Consider the following 19,126-nt stretch of genomic DNA (forward strand, 5'->3'; position numbering starts at 1 on the left):
ATACTCATGTAATGAGAAGCCACTGAAGTAATTGGAGGAATGGCATGATTGGTATCTAATTTGAAAAGTTTACTCTGACTGCAGGGCAAAAACTATGAAGTAGATGGTGACTTTCATTCCCTTTCTGGACATCACGCTTTCATTGCCACAGTCTACCACACCCAAGACCAGGCACGATTATCCTCATGCTGCTATCTGGGCTTGCCCTTCCAGACCTACCCTGATTCTACAGGCATTGGAGCCTGTCCAGGTGAAGGGACCTAAAGTAATAAACAGCTTTAAGCTAAGGCTCCAATGGCAGAGAGTAGATTACGATGTTACCACTATCCCCTCCCTCTTTCCTCTGCTCCAAATATGGAACATCTTATGGAAAAACCCAAACGAACTTTTTGGCCAACCCAATATATAATAGGAACCTTCTTTTCTAAGTACAAAGGAGTGAAGAAACGGGAAGTGTTAGTCATCCAGGTCAGCTCAGTCAAAGATAACTTGACTATGGGTGGTCAGGATGTTCATCATGCCATATATTCTATCAAAATAACTAGATAAGTCATTTAATCTGCATTTTATAATCCTGGAATATGTTTCTTTCTCATTTCAAGAAGGTTCTAGTGGGAGGATCAGTTTCCATAGTGGATTCTCATCGTAGCAGCTGGCTACCCACTCTTTTTACCACATCCAAAGCACGCAGTACACTTCAGAGCATGTACAAACTCCATCTGTCATGCAGCATAAGGGTATCTGCTTTCCCTCATTCCTGGAGTGGGGTGAGCAGAGCCTGTGATTTTTTAAAAAATTTATTTATTTTATTTATTTATTTTTGGCTGTGTAGGTCTTCATTACTGCGCGCGGGCTTTCTCTAGTTGCAGTGAGCGGGGGCTACTCTTCATTGCTGTGCACGGGCTTCTCATTGCATTGGCTTCTCTTCTTGCGGAGCATAGGCTCTAGGCATGTGGACTTCAGTAGATGTGGTGCATGGGCTCAGTGGTTGTGACCCACGGGATTAGTTGCTCCGCGGCATGTGGCATCTTCCTGGACCAGGGATCGAACCCATGTCCCCTGCATTGGCAGGCGGATTCTTAACTACTGAGCAACCATGGAAGCCCAGAGCCCATGATTTTATTTGCAGTCTCATTTTCTGTCTGGATTTTTTTTTGTCTTCAAGAATTTTGCAATGATTTATCTAGTTAAGCTAATCCTCAGTAATCTTGGAAAGATGAAGACTAAGTAAGCAGAGACAGAGATGGTCAGTAAGAAATCTACCCCAACAGTGCCGCACTCCTGCCTTTTATAAGAGTGACAATGGCTGAGAATTTCAGCCACCAAGGACCAAGAGGGAGAAGGGAGTGGATCTTTGTTGAGCAAGTCCTTGCACTGCCCTTCAAAGCTGCGGCTGCCACCCCTACAGGAAAGCCATTGAGATGTGCACCAGTTAGGCCCCTGTGAGCTGGGAGGAAAGCTCTCCAGGGCACCCCTGGCAGGAGAGGATATCGCAGGCACAGCCCTTTAGGCCAGTGTAGAGCCGTAGCCTCATTTCTCCCTGGGGCCTGGGAGAGTGATGCCTTATAGAGAATGATGCCAGAAACAAGCCTGAGCTACAAAGGTAGCATCCACCTCCAGTAGCAGCTTTTGACTTATTTGTTAGAGACCCTATCCAAGGGGAGGCATGATTCACTTCTGAGCAGCTTGAACTAATATCACTGTTTCTCTCTAGCTTATATATCAACTTCACATTAGAATTAGAGGAGATAATCTTTTCTTCTTTCTCTAGCAAGCCAATCACAACAGTCCTGCCAGTGCCTGGGCATTCTCAGCATGATAAAATGTCTAAGAATGGAGAGGATGCACCTTGCATTCTGAGAAGTTGTGAGGTTTCCAGATGGTGCTGGGGAGGAGGTGCAGATAATAGCAACCCTTGGCTTCTAACTGGAGACTGTTCACTTGCAGTACATGGAACATCATCCAGGAAAAGGCAGGCATCCCCTAATTGGACTGAGCAGGCCATTAGTGACCCACTCACTGGTAAATTAAAGGAAAACAAATGCATGGGCTAATCTGTTACCAATGAAATTTAATAAATAGCTTCTCCACTTTACCATCTTTGAATTAGAGGTGGAAGTCACAGAAGTGAAAATAGCACACTTGTCAAAACACCCAGTGATTTAGTGTTTGGAGCAATATAAATGAGGCTGAGAAAGGAAATGGCTAGGGCAGGAGTTCAGAAAATCACACTATTTGCTGCTCTTCTATCTCTGATATAACAAACTTTCTTAGCAAGGGCTAGTAGAATAAATTTATCCTTAGGTCTTCGTAGAGGGAAGTATGTTGGCATCAGATCACCTGCATTTAATTCTATAAGAGAAAACCATTCATATATAATTTAATTTATTCATGTATTGATTATGATTATTATTGATTAGTCATTTGTTGAATCAAGTATCTATTATGCCTACTGGACACTATGCAGTATCTGGATACAAGGATTAACCCTCATGGACTTTCTTCTAGGTAGCAGTTCTTAAACTTTAACCTGCGTCAGAATCACTTGGAGAGATTCTAACTGTGTAGGCCTATGGTGGGGCCTGAGAATTTGCATTTCTAACAAATTCACAAGTGATGATGATATTATTGATTGGGAACCACACTTTGAGAAGCACTGGTGCAGAGTGCTGGGCTGCCCATTAAAATCAGCCAGGGAGCAATTAAAAATCTTGATACTCAGCCTTCACCCCAGACATCACAAACCAAACTATTTTGAGTGGGACCCAAGCATCCAAATTTAAAGGCTATCTAAACCAACAGTCTTGTGGGAAAGACAAACAAATGAGAAAAACAACCATAAGTTATAGAGGAATCAAAGAGAAGGCAGTGGTAGAGAATGGGGATGGGAGCCTCAGAAGATGAGGAAAGACCATTCTGATGACCTGAAGAAAAAGAAAACAAAAATGCAATGAACCATACAATGAATATTTCAGATGGAAGAACTAGCATGTGCAAAGGCCCTAAGACTGGAGAAAGTTTGTACATGTAATGGATTAAGAAAGAGCTAGCATGGAGTTGGATCTTATTGAGTGAATGGTAGAGTTGTCAAGTTGTAGTTGTAAAGCAGTAATGTAGAGACTTGTAGGCCAAGACCAAGCTTTTAGGAAGAATAAGAAGCTATTACCTGATCAGATTTGCATTTAAAAGATCACTCTAGCTACTGAAAATAGATTGAAAGGGGATGAGAGGAAGGAGGGAGACTAATTAGGACTTTATGAAAGTTCACCAGGCACAAGGTGATGCTGGCCTGGATAGGGTGGCAGTAGAGATGGAGAATGGGTAGATTATAATTTATGTTAGGGATAGAATGAATAGAATTTGCTAAGAGACAGAAGGTAGAAAATGAGAGATAAAATAAGAATGATTCACAGATTTCTTGCTTTGGCAGCTGAGAAAATGGTGATACCATTTATTTGTATGGGGATGGGATATATTTTAGGGGAAAAACCAAATTTTCTCTTTTGAACACATTAAATATGTTTCCTGAGAGATAATCAGCTGGAAGTATTAAATAAGCATTCTTCTATCTGAGCCTGGAGCAGAGAGGGGAGTTTGAAAATGGAAAAAAAATTTGCGAGTCTTCTGTTGTTATAGCCATGGGATTGGGTGATAGACAGTAGAGAAGGGGGGTGGGGTGAGGCCAAACACTGTGAGATCCATTTTATTAATGGGTGAACAGAGGAAAAGGAGTCAGTCAAGGAGACTGAAAAGGAGAAGCATGATGGCTAAGAGGTAAACCAGGCAAACATGGAATCCGAAACCAAGATAAGCCATGTATCCAGGAAAAAGGACATGATCAGCTTGTCAGATGCTGATAAGAAGTCAAGGAAGAGGAGGAGAGAAAAGTGCCCGTTGGATTTTACAACATGGAGATCACTGGTGCTTTTGATAAATTTTTTCAGTGGTAGAATGAAGAGAAAAGGAGAATTGTAATGGGTTGAAGAGTTACTTGAAGGTGGGGAAATGGAAACAGCATGAACAGGCCTTTAAAAAAATTCTGTTTGGGGAATTCCCTGGCAGTCCAATGGTTAGGACTCCAGACTTTCACTGCTGGGGGCCCAGGTTCAATCCCTGGTCAAGGAACTAAGGTCCTACAAGCTGCGTGGTGCAGCAAAAAAATAAGTAAATAAAATAAAATTAAAATTCTGTCTGTAAAGAATAAAGATCTGGGTTGTCAGCTAGAGAGGAACATAAGTTAGTTTACAATTTTGTTTCAGATGATAGATGCAAGAAAATTTATATACTTATGGGGAAGATCCAGTTAACCAGGAGAAATTAGTGATGCTGGAGAGAGGAATAACAGAGTAAAAAAGTTTAAGAAAGCAAAGGAGGAGGGACTCAGAGAACATGATGAACTTTTAGTTTTTGTTAGCAGAGAAATTTTTTTCATCATAATAATCAGTTTATTAAACTGATCATGGGAAGATAAGGGAGCTTCCTTGTGAGGGCTCCTGTTTTTCTCAATGGAAGTATGAAAAAAGTGAGGTATTAGAGAAAGATGTGAAATAATAAACTCCAAGTATAGGAAAGATGCTTACATTGAGGGTGAACAAAATTCCTATTGTAAGGTGAAAAACATAATCATCAAATTCCTCTTAGAGCACTGTATTTGGTAGAAAATGCTTGGGGAACAGAATGAGCTCTTCAGAAACTGAATGCTACAGTGCTATGCATTAGACAAAGGGAGAGTTTTATGTGGTTCCAGAGAAGGGAAGAATGGAAAGAGAGACTGCAGCCAAGATGAGGGCAGAAGGCTGTTTGTGCTGTGTGAACTGTTCTGTGATTCCTAACCCCCAACCCTACCCCAAAGCTCTAGTAGAGACTGTTGAACTCATGTGTATGGGTTCCTTCTGGAGACAGAAGAGCCTGAGGCAGCCAATTCCTTAAAAATATGAGTTCTCAGGGATGAACATAAATTGTGGGGAGAATTTGAACATCTCTAGGAATAGATGGGGTTTAAAACATTCTTTTCTAGATCTCCATATCTTGATATCAGATGATATTTGTGTTTCAAACCAAGGATGCAAGAAGGAAGGACAAGTGAAAGTCGTACCTTGGATGGAGTGTAAATGAAGTGCATCTCCCACACCAAGTCTTGGGAATACTTTCTATCTTTTCTCCCATTTCTGAGTTCTGAAATCCACCATGGAGTGCCTCTTCTACCTTCACCTTCAAAGCCAGTAAGATTTCTGCAAGTTCTGAAGGAAGCATTATTACCTAAAAAACTTCCTTTCATTTTGTGGGATTCTGAACTTCTCATCTTAGATTTACTGGAGAAGCCTCAGAATATAGAAATGATGTTAATAGGATGAGAAGTTTACAAGGAGAAAAACAAGGGAACTCAACCTGCCAACCACCAAAAAGTCACACCCAAATCAATGGTGTGAATGGGTCCCTTCCATATTCCATTTTGGATATCCAGGCAAAACCAATGTATAAATATACTAAGTGAAATGGGTCAAATGAATTATTCAGTATCTGAGTGCTTGCCTGTTCAGGGTTTTTAAGACAGCAGATCATTTTGTTGATACAGACAGTAGGAAAAGGAATACTTTCAATAATTACTTGCCCTTTGCTGGCAATGAAGTACCTAGAATTTTCTACTGCTATGAATGCTCCCTTATTTTTTTTCCCATCTGAGCTTTCCACTTCTCTACTCTAGTGGTATGATAACTATTCCTTTCAGATTTGGAGTCAAGACCTAAATGTGATCTCAGCTGTTTGTTTTATTCAGTTGCTTGACCCACAAGGAATAAAACTCTACAAATGACTCCAATAGTCACATAGCTTTATCTACATCCTCACACAAACCCCATATTCCAGCCATACTGAAACACTGGCTATTTCCTAAACATTAAAAGAGTAGGACATGAAAGGGATTCCTCCCCACCTCCCCATCTTGCCCCCTGCCACCTTCCATGATCACTCTTATTTGTCCTTTAGACATGGTTCATGGCTCAGATTCTCCTAGTTACCTTCCCTTGTCCTCTTATACCCCTCCCAGTTAGATTTTCCTTTGTATTTCTATAATATCTTACAGTGTCTATGATAGCATTTCTTCCACTGTTAAATGACATTATTTTCCATATCTTCTACTAGACTACGTACTCTTTGAAAGCAGATACTATGGATTGTCCATTTTTTCACAAATCTACTGCCTGGTATATACTCTATATGCAAATATCACAATAAATAAATAAGAACCATGAATTAGCTAGGATAGTGAATAAGGAAAATTGATTTGTATATTATTAGAACATGCCATTAGCAAGCTTTTTCAGTATGTTCTTAGCCTAGAATTAAATGCTCAGATACTGTAAGTAACTAGTACTGTTCTTCAAGAAAAGAAGAGGTATAGTTACTTTCATGGAAAACAGATGCCTGGCATGTAAAGGTAACAAATGTCTTCTATAGATCCTCATTGTCTTCCAGGTGAAGATCTCAGTGGGGCAGTCAATGACATCTAAAATCTGGTTCTTACTTGCTTCTCTATTATTTTCTTATTACTCTTTTGTTTCCTCTGCCTGGACAACCCTTCCTTCATTCTTCAACTCACTCCTATTTGTCCTTCAAGACAACTCAGGAAATCTTCCTGGATAGTGTGAGCTCTGTGACGCCCTGTGTGCTCCCCATAAGCTATGAGCATACCTCATAAGCATAGCCCTTATCACACTTGCTTAGGAGCAATATTAAACCCAATGATGACTCTCATAGCCAATTTTAGTAATTGTGCTGAAGGAAACATGTAAACTTGATTTCCTAAGCAAAACAGAATATTAGCTATTTTTGTAAGCCTTGTTTCCCTGGAAATAACCATCAACATGGCAGGAGGGATTCATTATGACTGTATTTGATATAGTTCAACAAACTGGTATTTCTCTCCCATTTCTTTCTCTAAAAAGATTCAGGATTTACTTAGCAATCGACTCCTTACATGATAACTGATAGAATTATTACTTGACCTTGATGGAATGAGAAACTATTGCTGCCCATGGATACAGTACCTTTCATTTTCTGCCATGACTCCTAGACACAATTGCTATTTACTTTAGACTGCAAATGAAGAAAAAAAATTCTGTTAATATTGAGGCGCTGATTAGCTATTACTTCAATCCCTGCTGCTTAGAAAAGAATATCTTAGGTCAGAAAAGGGATGTTTAAGTCTTGTTCCTGTTTCCTAATATAAATTGATCTGCTTCATGTCAGTAAAACCTCTTGACATTTTATAGTCATGGCACCAAATCACAAACGCATCAATGTCAAATGAAAAAGCTGCTGAAAGTAATGCTATTAAATGATGATTTTTAGGTCCTGTCACCAACTTTGACATGTATTCTTGATAAGGCATTGGATTTATATGGTAATGGCTGTATTTCACCAATCCCACCTAATATATCTGCTACAGTCTATAGCAGAAAGTTATTAAACCTCCAAGGACCCATTGACCGAGAGAAATTTTGAAATAAATGGGTGAAAATGAGCGCAGCCTACTTTCTGAGTGTGGTGCATCACAGCTCTTTGACAGAATGAGCACAGTGTTTGCTTGTTTTTAATCCAATAATATCCTTTAATTTGTTTTGCAGGTTGTAGAAAGCAGTTTGATAGACCACAGGAAATCTATTCAGCTATTTCATGCACAGAACAAGGCATGGAAGTGCTAAAAGGGGACAAGGAGCATCTTTACGAGTCCATTGCCCTCCTTTTTCAAAAATGAGGCTTTCCTTTTTCCCTTTTAACACCAAATCTAGATTTCTCTAAGGAGTTTTACATAACATCAGTGCCAATTAGTCTGACGTGGCTGTCCTTATACATATTTGTTCTATATTATTATTATTACTGAACTCATAAATCAAAAAAAGTTTAAAATTCAAGGTTGTGAATGAATAAGTAGCTATATTTTGTCCCGCCAGCTCTGATGTACTTCTAAAGAACGCAAGTAGTTCTTTACGAAGTTATTCAACCCTGGGACCTAAAGATAGCTGGAGCTAATTCACCTCCTCTTACAGTACCCTGCCTTTCCTCCACCCCCAAGCTTGGTCTACTTGCTCTACTCAGTGGCTGCACCTCTTTGCTCTGTACCTCTGCTTCAGGAGAGGACAGCTTGACCTGGGCTAAGGCACAACTTCCTCAGACTCTTCATAATTATTTTGATGTTGAAATGCTTTGTAAAGTCACAAAAGAAGGGTTTTTACAATGTTTTTCTCTGTGGAGATTTCAAAAAAGGGTCGTCACAGGACTGTCTTTGTGGTTCCTTGCCTGAGGAAAGGAAGGGCCTAAACACAGATGCAGATTTTTTTTTTAACAATTTCTGACACTTCTAGTGGTACACTGGTAAAAACTTTGTAGCCTTTGCTTGTTTATCCAGAGACATCCTGCTAGAAAGTTGCACTCTCCTCATCCTTTGTAAGTCATCTCAAAATGTGGAGCAACATTCCCTTTGATGTGAAGAAGGGGCTCTTCCCCAGAAGAGTGGATTATTTTAGGTTCAGGGTCACAAACAGTAACAAACAGTAACTCGGTTAAATTCATTTTCTTATTCCCCATGACATGATAGAAAATATATACTCAATTCTTGGTTTAGAGTTTACATGCCTGAGTTCAAAGAATTTCAATGCCATAGGTAGATTCTTAGTTCAAAAGTAGTTTACCCAAGGGTCAGGTTTCCTGAAGTTACAACACAGACACTATTAAGATGTGAAGGAAACCAGTTTAGCAAAACATGAACATAATTTGAAGCATAGTTTATGAAAGCAGCTTTGCTGGAGAGCCCTATCTGGTGTGGGTAGAAGCTGGATGCCCGTAAACATGTGGCTGGAAGTTTCTGTGGGTGATCCATGAATCAGGCAGGGATCACAGTGGAGAAGGCCAGTCTGGAAAGGGGGATCAGAGGCCTCGGGAAGAACGAGGCTTTGCAAGGGAGCCCCGAGTCAAGGCAGGACTCATCAAGCTGTAAAAGAGGTTATTTTAGGAGCAAGCAAAACTTAGTTATTTGGAAACAGGCAGAGGCTCCTCAGACTGAAAGCACTACGCTTGAGACATCCATTGCTGCCCCCAGTGGCATAGCTGCAGCCTCCACACAGGACACTTTGTCTCACTGGATGGGGTGAGGGCTTCCAGGAGCAGTGGCAGGTTACAGTTTATTCTATTTCCCCCACCTGGAGTTCCACAGTCCTCAAGCCCTGGGTTTAAATACAGGAATTCTAGTTCAGGCAGAGAGCAAAATGTGAATGAAGCCCTGGTAGCAGTTACGACATGGGGGTCCTGGAGATGGCTGGGAAGTCGGGCACCAGAGGCCATAGTGCGAGGGGAGCCTAGAGACAAAGATAGGGGTTGGGTCCCATATGCAGGGTTGACAGATAAAATACAGGACACCCAGTTAAACTTGAATTTTAGAGAAACAATGAATAATTTTTAAGTATAAGTATGTCCCCAATATTGGACAGAACATACTTATATCTTTTAAAAGTCCATTGTTTAAAATTCAGATTTAATTGGGAGTCCTCTACGTGTTTTTATTTGCTAAATCTGGCAACCCTACTCCTATACCATACTAGGGAATGGACCTATCCTATAGATAGCGAAGCATTCGTGAATTTTATTTTATATTTTATTTTTATTGTTTGGCCACACCACACAGCATGCAGGATCTTAGTTCCCTGACCAGGGATCGAACCCACGCCCCCTGCAGTGGAAGCATGGAGTCTTAACCACTGGACCGCACTTAACCACTTCCCACTAATGTGGCCGCACCACATCCCACATTAGTGGATATTAAACATGGGTATATCATGATGAAATCTGTGTCATATACAGAGCTTTCTGTCACTAGGGTGGAAGGTGGACTCATGTTAGCATAGAGGGTCTTGGAGCAGGGCAGGGTAGTGAAGGACTTTGTCGCAAAAACATAAACCAAAAAATATGCCATTTTGGATCAAACCAGTCATCTACTCGGTCCAGCATTCTGTCTGCCAGTAGCACCAAGCAGTGGTTTGTAAAAAAGAATGACATGGTTAAAAAAAAACCATCGGTCTCAAGTCTGGAGACCTAGCTCTCAGCCTTTATGGAGGCCACTTGTACAGATTACTTAACCTCCAAGCATCTGAGAGACTTCTATATACAGGTCTGATTCTATTCTCAAATATTAGGGACATTTCCCCAAAGCCCCTAACACATTACAGTTTCATGGTCTAAAGACACAAATGAGAAAAGGCTAGAAGAAAATTATTTATCTTCACCCTCAGAATCCTCTTTGTCTCCGAAATCAAATCTCTTCTCTCTTCTTTGCTTTTGTTCTGACTCTGCACCCAGTGTCTGTGTCTCCCCATCTCCCTTCTCTGCTTCATAATTGATTCCCTTCTCTTTGCTCCTGCATTGGAAGTCCATTTTCTCTTTACTTCATGTAACTTAAGACTCTGTATATGCTTTTTCCCCACTGAAAATGCCATTTTACTCCTCCCTCTCCACTAAAGCTGCTTGGTCTCTTTATTCTGCTTAAAACTCATTTTTTGTACAAAGTGTTTCTTAATCATTCTCACCTGGTTATAATATTGGTCTGTTCACATACCCATGTCAGGATGTGATGCCCCTCACACAGCATGTAACTGTAAATCCCTCTAGGTGACTGCGTTTTCTTCAATAGCTATTACTTGTGTCTTTCTGTATCTTTGTCCCTTGCAGGCCAAATGGTCCTCCTCTCCCCAGGCACTGGGTAGGGGCTCATGTTCTCCTTCCTGTTTGCCTTCCCATAATATGTGTTACAGAGCTGTAGACTGTGGGCACCAAATAAACATTGCTGAGCCCCTAAGAGCAATGGTTCATTTACTGAATTTTAAAATGTACCTACTTGAATGGATTAAACAAATCCTAATATAGTCCAAAGCACAGTTTTTCTTTGATGCTGACTTGGAAAGAGGATATGATATATTAGCAAAATGAGAAAGGGAAGCTTAGGCCAAAGATGAAATGGCCAAGAACAAAAGCATGACAATAAGCTGAAACACTGGGAAAATGAAATGTCAATTTTTGTTTCTCCTAAAGAGGATTTAAAAAGCTAGCATAAAATTTCAATGCTTCAGACATAGTGTTGAGAGAGAGAGAGAGCTATATGAGAAACATTAAACCGTAGGTGGAAAAATGAAACTTGTTTTGAGGTGATTTTAATTTCAAATTCAAGGGATTCAACAAACAAATGATGTTAGTATATTTTTTAAGTGGTACTCTTAGATTTTTTTTCTCTGACCATAAATAATATATCTAGAAGAAACAAAAAAAAAATCATTGCACTATTTGGGTTTTTCTGAATATCCAGAATGTCTGCTGTGATTGAACCAGGAAGACAGAAACCACTTTGAATATTTAGAACAGATGAAATTATATACAGGGAACTGGCTACACAGAGGATAAGACTGAAAGGGACCAGTGAGGCAACCTAGGGCTTAATGACCGCAGGAAGGAACTCTCACCACTAGACTGAAGGGACAAAGGGAAGTCACAGTGTTAGCAGAGCCCAGGGCTGGCACCATCCAGAGGACACTGGGACTGTGAGGGCCTGTCCAGTGGGAACCGGGGCCATAAAACCAAAGTGGCATCTGTCCAACCTGTACTCAAAGCAGAGTGGGGAGGGTGGAGAAATGCTCTCTGGCTTCTTCCTTCCTCTTGCCCTCCAACCTCCTGCCAGATTCTCTCATTGCCCTAACCCATCTGTAAATCAGCAGACACAGAAACCTAGCTAATGTTTCCATATCTGGGACACAGAGCCGAGCAGGAAATGGTGGGAAATTGATCTGAGAACAAACAGGTCTTGAACTGACATACAGGTTTCTTGTGTAGTCTCTCTTGATTCATGACTAATGTGTTTATTTATTTACTTCATTTCTTATTTCTCAGAGGATTAGAGACAGAATCATCAACTATTATTTTTCCCCTATTTTCATATGGCATCACAGAGACACACCTTAAACTCATAAAGGGAAATAAAGAAACAGAAATGCAGTCATTTATAAGTAAAGCACAATGACCTTGAAAGTAATGCTTCTTTGCATAAAGGAAGCTTCAGCATGTGTTAGCTTGAGAATAGGCAGTTACTTCCAGTTGAAGATATAGCTGTAGATCTTTCATCCTCTAGCCGTTTCTATACAGAATGTTTAGAACGTTTCATTTCTCTGAGTTTGTGTGAGTGCATGTGTATCAAGAGAGGGGTGGCAATGCATCTGGCTTTCAAAAACAAGGGAAAAATGAATTTCTGGGGAGACATGAACAATTTGATGTAAGTGTGACTTTGTTGATAAAATTTTTTATGCTGTTTTCATTAAGCATCAATAAAACATGCAGTTCCCCAAAGAAAACCTTCTGGTTACGTACATTTCCATTTTACACTGGAGAAGAGAAAACCTATCATGTGTGAGACTTGAGACTTCATGTAAGAGAGGGGGCCTCTGTAATTAGGGCCTACAAAGGTCTATTCACATCATGCTGTGGTTTATATTGTGCCTTTAACTGCTCTGCACAGATTATTAGAAAGTCACATTTCCAACTGAGGATAGGGTGTTGAGCAGGAAAGCCTCCCTAAGTGCCACAGGAGTTGATTCCCAGTGTCCAGACTAGCATACGATGGGGAGGAGAAAGAACAGAGCAGAAGCTAAAGCCAAGTTTTAATCACTTGTTGGAACCATTTTCATGAAGAATCCCACATAAAAAATATTCATTTATTCCTAAAATGATGAAAGTTGACATTATTGGGGAAAAATATCCTGCAAATGTTCATTAAACCAAGACATTGTTTAATGCACAATAGCTACTCAATAAATGGTGCTGATTAATTGCAGAGAGAGAGATCAGGAATAATGAGAAATAATAGTATAGCACCAAATTTATTGATTAGGACACCAAACACTTCACCAATGTGTGTAGGGAAGAGGAGCAGGCTGCAATCTAAGATTTCAAGGAGGGAACAGATGGTATGATGACAGACTGGAGGCCATTTGTTCTAAAAGTGTATTTAGGTAAAGAAGGAGAAAACAGAACAGTAGTCAAATGCTAGTAGCAGGATCAAGAGATGTTTTTATTTTCCCTTTAGCTTGGGAAACCAGTGCATATTTGAAGGCAGAGTTGAAAGATCCCACAGAAAAAGAGAGAATGAGAGAGTGAATAATTGAAAGATCAAAGCCCTGGGTAAGCTAAGAGAGGTGGCATCAGAGAGGATTAAAGACACAGGTTTCAAGGATTCTAAGAGTTGGCCTTGGAAGGATGTGAAAGCACTTTTTTTTTTCTGATAGTGATGAAAAGGGAAAAGAATAAGCTTATAGCAGATAGCATTTCAGAACAGAGCTCATCACCTTGGTGAGACTTGACCTCGTCAAGAGATTGGAGATTGGACATAATGGTCAGGAGTTGGCAGGGCTGTGGGTCAGAACCAGGTACAGAGAGAGGGATGAAGTCTATACAGGACAGTAGAGCATGGTACCCAACTGATGGTGACACAAAGGAGGTAACGGTCCAGCACACGGCTACTGTAAGGGATGTAGCAAGGGAGAGAAGATTGGAATTCAGGTATATAGAGAACACTAGTGGAGAGGCTGGGGGCAGGTGCACATGGCAATGTACTTGCCAGCATTGGGGCATTCTAGACAAGGTTTTAGCAATGGGATGGTGGTTTAGACAGAACTTTAATAATCAGGGCTAGTAAGGAGGAGAAGTGATTGCTGAGTAAGACAGTGTCCACCATGAACAAAAGGACAAAGCAGAAGCTCAATTAGTCAAACTAGCCATAAAGTCAGAGTGGGATCAACAGCACATTCATTTACCTTGGTGCCCTGTTGCTTGAGCTACAGCCTCTGACTTGATTTGGGATCTACTTCAGAGCCTCAGGTAGGGCTGAGCTGGGATCACATGAACCTTCATGAGCATAGAGGGGAAGACAGAGTCAGAAGAAGCAGGAGTAGAAGGCTTTCCTTTGGTCGGAAAAGCAAGAGTAGCTGCCAACTGTCAAGACCTAGAGAGGTGGTGGGATTCAGTTTTGAGACCAGATAAGATCTAGAAAAGCTCTTTTGGTGAGAGAGCACAAACAATCTCTCAGAGAGGCCCGAAAGGATTGTCAAATCGCAGAAACAGTTGGCATAAGATGCGTGAATTTATAGTGGGCCAAACTCACCCTCCTTTCATGGAATAAAATAAAGCATTTTATCCTCAAAAAGCCTCCCCTCATAATCTTTTTAAGAAATTTATTGGCATATGTTTAAACCCTTTAGTTAGCTTTGCATCTATTTTGATTCAATATTAAGAAATATCTCAGTCCTGGAATGATTCTTCTAATATTCTCGGTACAATGCGTCATGTCACTGAACAACAAAAACCAAACTGTTTAGATTTTCATTTTGTAAACAAGTGAAATGTATCCTTATTTCCTAATATTCAGGTTCTCAACCTAAAGTACGCTTTTTTTTCTTTCAAGAAATAAATTCCATTTGGGAAAGGGCAAGAGCTTGATGCCTAAAAACAAAGCATAAAGAGTAATGTGCTAACATGGAAATAGAGTGGAAAGAAATTAGTGTAAAAGAAATCAGATGTTAAATAAGAAAAGAATGCTGAGTGCTCGCAGCCTCGCAGTTTGAGAAACAGTTGGCTGGAGTCTGTCTTCTAACTGATTGATTTGAATGTCACAGGAATGGAATTAAATTATTTGCAGGCTCAATGGCTCATCACTCAGTTGTAGCAAGAGATAAAATTGGTTGGGTATGAATTCTTCACAAAGTTGTGCCAGTTATTACAATAGGACGTGATCTTATGATCATTTCCTTTCCAGCAGACAGTGGAATTGTGCTCAGCCAGTTTGGCTCTCACGGAAATCAAGCAAAGTAATTTGATCGTATTATGTTAGTTAATTGATGACAAAAACTAGTGACTGCTATGTCACTAATTGGCTAATATTTATTAAAAACAAAACCAAAGCAGACAGGAAAATAGCTAACTCAGTCATGTTGAATGTTATATACATCCATCCTACCTTTTAATTTCCTTGTCATTAAATAAGTGAATTGACACTTCGTCAAAACATCAGTGAAGTCCTTTAAAATCTTTTTGTAAAAGCCTGTGTAAAAAAGCCAAAAATTGCTGTTAGGAGAAACCCACAATTTTGACTCTCGTTCAAAGTTTTCAATAGCAACGCTTTGTACTTAGGTCAAAATTTTCTTCTAGGGAATTGAAGAGCTAATGAATAACAATTTGCCTATTTCACAGAGAGGAATGAACATATGAAGTTACTTCTAATTTCTCATACCAACCCAATTAACTAGATTTATTGTCTGAGAACTAACCCAAGGGAATATTAAGAATAAAGATGAGTATTAAATTTAATTTAAGCTCTCATTCTGTGGTAAATGTCAGTTTTTCCTTTTTAAGGGACATCAACAGACAGATAATGGAAGCCAATATGTCACCAAAGGCCTTTTTGTCCCACTCATTAAATGCTCTAAGGAGATATATATTTTCCAGACTGCAAGTTTTAGTGATTAATATGTTTACATTAAAAATAGGCCTATTTTGATGCAGAAATAATATATACATCATAGAACGACTGAATACGTGAGTAGGAAATATTAACTTGAATATAATTCTGACAGTTTTAAGTTGGTTTTGGTATTGCTCCTGTCTCTGGCTTTTCTAAAAGGTAGTTGTATTTTTTTTAATATGATATGAACCTTCTGTTCCATTACTTAAATACCTTTATGGTTTTCTCTTACCTATCAGACAAAGTCTAAAAATATTTTAACTTTAGATTCTTCATGGTCTGTCTACCACCTACCTGTCTAGCATCGATTCATGCCACTACCCTCCACAGACACTGTGGTTGTTTCCAATATCCATTCTCCCCTTCTCCATTATTAATAGAACCTTGAGTTCTAGCTGGCACCACCTAGCCATCTTACAATCATAGCAGCTAAACCTATATCTTAACTAATACAGATATCACATTTTTAAGACAGAAAAGGTATACATAGAGAAAAAGTCCCTGAATTTTTAACCCAAAACTTACCCACATCCTCCTTATTACATTGCCCCAGGATCAGATTGTAGTCTTGTTTCTTTCCCACCAAAACTCAAGAAGCCATTAGACTTCTTCTTGTTATAACAATACGTGGACAGTATTTCAAACTAAAGTGATTCATGAGTGTGAGGCAGCTGCAAGTTAGTTCACCTCCAGCACATACACAATATATGAAGTAACAAAATCAACAGAATAGAACTTTGGCTTATAGTCAGTGGAGACTAAAATTGGATCGATTACTGACATAAAGACTGAAAGTTCTCAGAAACTAAAATATCCACTAGTGTGGATCAGCAGTGTTAAAAGGGAAAAAATCAGTGAGCACCACGGAATTGTCATTACAACTAAAGACTTTTTCAGCCACTCCTGGTAAAAATTCACCAATACCATAGCACCATGGGATTATTCTCTAGCTTTATCTGCATATTTTTCAGTTGTCTGTACATATGTTTATATTTAAGGTAAACATTTAGAAAAATTTTTATAGTTCTTAACCAATCCTCTTATATTTATCAAGTCCAGAATTGAAAGACCCTCCCCCATTAGACGACATTAAGAAAATGTACCTGGCAGTCTCCCAAGGCAATAGAAACAAAAGCAAAAATAAACAAATGAACCTAATCCAACTTATAAGCTTTTGCACAGCAAAGGAAACCATGAACAAAACAAAGTGTACCAGAGTTTGCAATGCCTCCATATGCTTAGTAGAAGCAAAGTGAATTCTTTGCAGAAGAATGCCTCCTCAATACAGACCTTAAAGTATTCCCATGTATAAAGTTACAGTGGGGCTTCCCTGGTGGCGCAGTGGTTGAGAGTCCGCCTGCTGATGCAGTGGACACGGGTTCGTGCCCCGGTCCGGGAAGATCCCACATGCTGCGGATCGGCTGGGCCCATGAGCCATGGCCGCTGAGCCTGCGCGTCTGGCGCCTGTGCTCCGCAACGGGAGAGGCCACAACAGTGAAAGGCCCGCGTACCGCAAAAAAAACAATAAAAAAACAAAGTTCTAAATAATAATAGCACCATGATTAAGAATTAGCAAAAAAAGAACATCAGAACTAAACATTTTTAGACTTAAGATATTAAAATTATTGGACAAAGCACATAAAATAAGTGTATTTAATATGCTTAAGACATAATAGAGAACTGAAACTGTAAGCAAGAAATTATTATTTTTTTTAAAACAGTCATTTGGGGCTTCCCTGGTGGCGCAGTGGTTGAGAATCCGCCTGCCAATGCAGGGGACAAGGGTTCGTGCCCCGGTCCGGGAAGATCCCACATGCTGCGGAGCGGCTGGGCCCGTGAGCCATGGCCACTGAGCCTGTGCTTCCGGAGCCTGTGCTTCCGGAGCCTGCGCTCCGCAACGGGAGAGGCCACAACAGTGTGAGGCCCACATACCGAAAAAAAAAAAAAAAACAGTCATTTGAAGAAATCAGATATAACTTTTCAAAATGAAATACAAAGTCATCGAAATTGTAAAACGTGATGGACAATTACAGTAAATATGACTTAGCTATAATGGAAAATTACAAACCAGATGATAGATCCTAAAAATTGTCCTAGAATGCAGCACAGAGAGAGAGAGAGAGGGATAAAAACTATGAAGGAGAAATTGAAACATGGAGGATAACTGCCTGAAATATCTCCTATTGGAGCTCTTATAGGAGAGAATAAAAAACGAGGAAGAGAAAATATTTTAAAACATAATGATTGAGCACTTTGCAGAATTGAAAATGCATCTATCTTTAGATTGTATAAAACTAATGAATTCAAAACAGGACAAATAAAAAGAAATTCCATTTCCAAACATATAACAGTGAAATCCAAAGAGAAAATAAAAGATCTTACCAACAGAGAGAAAAGACATGCTAGCTAAAAGAAAGAAATAATTAATCTAATGACCTGCCTTCTTGATAGCAAAAATGGAAGGCAGAAGACAAGGGAATTAGTAGCATTAATTTGCTGAGAGAAAATAACTCTTAATTTAGAACTGTATACTCAAACACTCAAAAAGTAGAGTTAAAGAAACATTTTTAGAAAAACAAAACCTGAGAGTTTAATACCAGTAGAATCTCAGTAAAGCAAAAATCTAAAGGATGGATTTTATAAAGATAAAAATATTTTCCCAGAGAAAAGTTCTCAGATGCAAGGACTAATAAATAAAATGCTTTAAGTGAGAATAAATCTAAACAAATATTGAACAAAGCAAAAATGGTTATGTTCAATTTGGAGAAAAAAAATAATTGAAAGTTGCAAAAACCCATGAATTGTCAAACTGGGTTTAAGAAAATAGTCCAGCTCTAGCTGTATATAAGAGCCATACCTAAAACATAAAGGCACAGACAAGTTGGAAAGGATGAAAAAAAGATATACCAGGAAAAATACTAATTAAATGAAAGCTGGTGAAGTTGATTTATACTACACAAATACAAGTTAAGGCAAAAAACATTACTAGAGATAGAGAAGTTCACTGTATAATGATCAAACTTTCAGTTCACCAGAAAGATATAACACTTCCAAGCTTTTAGGCACTAATAATATTGATAATATATCTTGAATTCTATTATGAAACTAGTAAAATAATTATACCACTAATAAAATAAAATTATAAAAATAACTTGTCACTCAAAAAAATCAGTGGATTAATATTCATAAGTAAGACTGTCCCTAAGTGCCTTTTCACAGGTTATCCTTATCTGCTTTGGTCCTCAAAGTTATTGAGCCTCACAAGATGAGTTGTGGACTGTTGTCTCTTTTTCTATGCCAGGATTAGAATGCTCTCCCTCAAATGATTGCTAGAATTTATCTCTAAAACTCTCTGTACATAGCATCTTCCTTCTGTGAAGAGTTTTTAAACTAATTATTTAATAGTTTTAATAGTTATAGAGGTACTCACAATTTCTGTTTTGTCTTGAGTCAATTTAGATAAATTGTATTATTTTATGAAAAGAACCATTTCTTCAGAGTTTTCAAAATTTGGAGAATCAGAACATTTTTAAAAATCTCTGCAGTTTTCATCTTTTAAAGTGTTTCTTTGAATCTTAT

This window comes from Kogia breviceps, chromosome 9 (assembly GCF_026419965.1).
Source record: "Kogia breviceps isolate mKogBre1 chromosome 9, mKogBre1 haplotype 1, whole genome shotgun sequence".
NCBI classification, from domain to species: domain Eukaryota; kingdom Metazoa; phylum Chordata; class Mammalia; order Artiodactyla; family Physeteridae; genus Kogia; species Kogia breviceps.